Raw genomic sequence first — 5,530 nt, forward strand, 5'->3', positions numbered from 1 at the left:
CCACGTTGACCATCCGCACGTGGACGTCGTACAAATACACCGAGCGGACACGTTTAGCACGGCGGACGAGAGCGATCCCCTGGTGGTGAAACTCAGCGGGCGGGGAGAAGATTCCCTTCTAGGAATTCCGTAAATCGGTCAACCTGAGCGGTAAGATAAACAGATACCGAACAGGATTTTTGGCCGATTACGGATACTTCGCCCGCTCGGCGTCGCCACCGTGGAAGAATCACGCCGTGACGTACGCGCATTGCTACAACACCGCGGCCAGGATGGCGCGACCGGAAAGCTCCGGATTCGCAGCGGCGACCATGTTGTGCAAAAAACAATAAACAATGGTTTTTCTTCAAGAACAACTGCACAGTCAAAGAGATGCTGGATTAATTTAAAATATAGGTATAAGGTACCTGAGCCGAATAAGGCCCACCTAATTTATTTTATTTTTTTTAATTTTACTTATAGGGATATTAAAATAAACTTTGCAGAAATAAAATCTTTATTCTACTAACTAACAAAAAAATGTATACATTTTAATGATAAAGATTTTTAAATAATAAAAAAATTTGTTTTTAAAAAATTTGATTTTAGGCCTTATTACATGCATATGTATTTAATAAGGCCCGAATAACAAATCAATGAAAAATAAACTGTTACGTCCAGACGATTCTCACGATTCTTTCTTTCGAAAAGGTCTATAAGTGTGGAGATAGCGAGACCATAAATAAATAACCGACAGTCCGGCTGTCGTCTAGCCAAAAATCTAAACAAAAGTACTCACTACTCGCCATAAAAGTCATTTTAAAACAATTCAATTACGAGCGCACGTGTACGAATCGTGAGAACACGAATCATCTTCTCGAAGTCTCGGCTAGAAAAGCCATAAATATTTACTCTATTGTCAGTCAAATCGCGGATGATTCTTACGAGTTGCGCTCGTAAAAATTAAAATCTGTCATACGGCAAGCCTCGCGAGAAAGGGTGCACGTGCATTTACTCGATGCGGCCCCTCACGTAAATTAAATAAGTAAGGCCATAAATCTTAAGATAGCGGTGACATCGGTCAAACTCCTTCCCACCCCCAAGACGCATCTTAAACTCCCAACCAATCCTAGGACTAGAAACTTAGCCCTTTGTTTTACCGACAAATTCCTCCTCCCATCAGGGCAGCGATCATGTAATTTTCAGTGGAACCTTTCACTTTTCACTTTTCACTTAGTGATTTCACGCGAACTTTTCCACGAATTAAGTGCGATTATACAGGGTGTTCATTAAGTCGCGGACCGGTCTAATATCTTTTGAAAAAATAAAAATTTTGAAAATCGCCGAAACACATTAAACGAGTTTTCAAAAAATCTATCTTTTGCGGGGATTCCAACCTCAAGGGGGTGCGGGGGGCGCGAGGGGGGAATAAATTCTTAAATGGGAAGGGGGGTCGAGTGGGGGCTCGTTTGAAAGGTCTTTTCGAGACGAATTCAAAACACTATGAATAGAGGGCGCTGCGACCATTTTTCGCAAAAATATTTGAGTTTTAAGATTTTTAATATCACCGGCATTTGCGTTACCCAATTACACCATGTGGAGGTTGCTCGGTTGGATTTAATACATCGTGTAGCCCTGAAAAAGACTGATTTTATGTAAAACGATCATTTTTTTCTCTTCGGAGTGCTTGATTATAGTGAGTCCCCTTGCCTCTCATTTGTGCGGTTGTGGAACTCCAGACCCTGGCGTCATGTGTACGACCACCATGATTTGTTTTCACAGCTAATATTTTACCATAGTAATCACTAACCTGATTATCAATAATAAACACATTAAAAATGTATCCATACATTACATAAATATTACTCTTTTAAAAAAAAACATTGAAAATTTTGAGCAGGGGGGTTGAGAACTCGCTCAACGCGCGGAGTTCCCCACCACGCGACACTGTCAAACGCCGCAAAACGGCGAAGCGACGGGAAAACGCGAGGCGAGTCGAAACGATACGAGTGCGACAAATGTTGTAAAATAAAACGTCGCGCTCAGGAGAAAATGAGGACATTCCGTCTCCTGCTCCGGCACGAAAATCATCTCCGAAATCCCAGAAAGCTTATCCGCAGACAACGAGCCAGAGCGTACTCTAGCCCGGTCGAGTGTTCTCGACAAAGCACGGTATAAGCCTTCCTTCCAGTACCGCTAGGCGCAATACAGGGATAGAGCGTACTCTATCTCTGTCGGGAGTTCCCGACAGCCGACCCGGTACAAGTTACGGATTCCGAGTTGGCGCCCGGGGTAGAGGGTACTCTGCCTCCACCGAGAGTTCTCGGTCGTCAACTCGAGTCACTAATAACTGCATATTCTGCCGCTGCGGTTGACCCACAGTAGCCCGGGGTGGAGTGTTCTCCGCCTCTACCGAGTGTTCTCGGTCGTGGGTCATCGTACGCGCGCAACGATTTAAGCCGCGACCATCCGCGGGCATATAACATCCGCGATACCGTCGCACACAGATTTCGCGTATCGATTTCAACGAACATCAGCTGATCGCGAAACACGAGCCGTCTCGGTAGACGATATTGAAAAAACCAAGTAAATACGAGCCGGCCTTTAAACGGCCCGGCTTAGCTCGCGTCGCGAAGAAATATATCTCCGGCATAGGCAACACAAACACACCGGCGCCGAACGTCGTCATACACGCACACACACGCACACGCACACGCCGGCTTCCCAAACAGCTACCGCACCGTGTGCATCATTGTAAATATACACACACACACCTAGCTTATAAGGAATCCGCCGCAATCTCTGTTACACACCGGCATACACACAGTCTATACACACCTCATTTCAGACACAACACTGTATATAGAAACACTTTTCATTCCTCACATAATAAATCAACGCTTTATTTTAATACTCGTACATCTGAGATTTTACTTGCACTCTCTCACCGATCGAACCTCTTTTGAATCCTGCGACGACTAATCCGACGAGCTGCATCCGCGCATTCAAAAGTTATATATATTTAAATGTAATATGATCATTTGATCAATATCACTTGCTTTTCAATGTTTACTTACCGATATAAAGTAAGAAATTGTGACTCCAATATGTCAAACGGATTAATTGTATCGCGTAACTGTTTCTTTTGTAATCTTAAATACCTTTTTTCTCTTTTTCTTCAGCTTCTTCAGCAAGTTGAATTATCCACTACGCTGCAGCCATAATAAAACTAAAAACTATTAATAAATATAATATCGATGAATATATTATGAGTAACGTAATAATAGTGAAATGTAAATGTTTATTATTTATACTTATAAAAATCTATATAATCTTAGAAATATCAATTCCCAGGAGAACAAAACAATCAAAATAATGTCAATTTGACGTCATATTGACATTATTTTTATTGTTTTGTTCTCCTTGGGATCATAACCTTAGAAACTAACATCTCAATCTTGCATTTCAATGTTCTAGTTACTTCGAGTCACTAAACTTTCACCTTTCCGCCAGCAAATTTGATGGCGGAAAAATTCACGTCAAAAGTTTCACGTTTCAACGTTTCGCCGAGTTCTATGATCATAAGTTCACGTGAAATCTTTCACTTTTCGCCTATCCGCTTTAGGGGAAAAGTTACATAATCGCTGCCCAGAGCCCGACAAATCAGGGGGAATCAGTAAAAACCCCGATTTTTGGGTGCTCGCAGCAGTTCATCAGCAGTTTTTTCCCAATCGTCAAGGGCAATTGTCCGTGTCGTCAGACCGAGTCGATTGTCCAAGACGCATTCCGGAGTAAGTCAGTTTGCCTGTGTGTCGATTGGTCTCTTGGACCTTCCTTGATCTTGTCCGGACGGAGCAGTGTCGCGGTGGTTGTGCAGTTGACTACCGGAGCCGTCCATTGGGTCGCCTGCTCGCGGGGCCCAGCAAACATCCTTAAAGGCGAACTGATCACGCTGACTATAACAGTGAGGCTGGACCATCGCCGTTGACAGTAAGCCTGCACTTATATTATACAAATCGAGTAAAATTTACTATTGAACCCGATTTTTATTTTAAGTGGAAACCCCCGACGCGGAAAGGGTGGAATTCCAAGAAGACCTTATTGCTTACGGTCTTCGACTAGCTAGAGTCCGCCCGACTGTCAGCTAAGCTGCCGAACCGACTCCGCCACTAGCCACTCTTCCACCTATACCACTTACCGAAATTTCATACTCTCGAATAACTTCCCCACTATCCCTTCCCGATGATTTCCCTACCTCATTTTTACCTCTTCTTGACGACATCCTGTTTCCACCACCTTCTCCTCTCCCCTTTCTCGCAAAAATTGATGAAGAACCATTAGATCTATTACTACCCAAATCTTCTTTTACTCCCCCCGAATCCCCTCCACGTCTTTTCCTAACTGCGGATGGTTTACGCGAACACCTCATCACCGCAGCCGTCCAATCCTGCCCAGATCATCGAATCAGGGTCTACCAATATTCCCGGATGCGACCACCCCTTTTGTGTTCCCATATCCGCTCTTGTCCCTCTCCAACCTTTCACCCTTTCTCCACATCCGCTTCCCTCCTTTTAAACAGACTCACACACACACGTACATACATAAATATTAAAGATAAGGATATAGATTCAACGTATTGCGAATTTTGAATTAATTATACATATATATATATATGTAACGATGCATCCCCCCATCGTTCCGGCACACATCACCCAGCCGAACACCGTTGCATTGCTGCGCAATGCAGTGATGAGGGCGCATAGCGCCCGATAAGAAATCAAACATAATTAGCAGGTACAAGCGGCAGTAACGGCCGCGTAACGCCGAGCACCGCCGAGCGAGACCGAAATAGAGCGAACGCCGCGGACTCCCACTTCTTGGGACTTAGCCCCGAACACCGCGAAGCACGGACAGCGGGAAAACGCGAGCGAAATCGAAAACCCACGAACGCGGCATTTTCGGTGATATAAAAATGCCGCGTTACGAAGAAACAGGTGATTCCTGTCCCGACCAGCTCCTGACAACGAATCCGATATCCTAGAGCCTAAACGACACCAGGAAAACCGGGCTGGAGAGTGCTCCAGCTCTGCCGAGCGTTCTCGGCAGGTATTTAAATAGGCGTCCTGTTGCACCGAACGGCAAGAACCGAGGGGCAGAGTGTGCTCTGCCTCTGCCGAGCGTTCTCGGCAGCCGTCTCGGTGCAGCGTGCAACAACCACCTTCTGCATCTCGCACTACGATCGACCAGCAGTCGTCCGGGGTGGAGAGTTCTCCACCTCTGTCGAACGTTCTCGGCCGCTGGTCATCGCCCGCCTTAGCACAAATACGCGAACCCGCGATAACGAACGAAAACCGCGCGTCACGAGTCATAGACTGCCGCATCGACAGGTCTAAAATTAAATCGGTTACAGCTGATCAGCCGCGCTAGCCGAAACCGCGAGGAAAAAAAGGGAGCATAGCGAGCCCGTCAGTTTTTGCGGCCCGTCATAACATCGTCGCGAGCAACACCGCTCACTCGCTCTCACTTGCTCCCTCGCATTCTTGCCAGCGAC

Source organism: Cyphomyrmex costatus, unplaced genomic scaffold (genome assembly GCF_001594065.2).
Source record: "Cyphomyrmex costatus isolate MS0001 unplaced genomic scaffold, Ccosl1.0 scaffold2454, whole genome shotgun sequence".
In the NCBI taxonomy this organism is placed as follows: domain Eukaryota; kingdom Metazoa; phylum Arthropoda; class Insecta; order Hymenoptera; family Formicidae; genus Cyphomyrmex; species Cyphomyrmex costatus.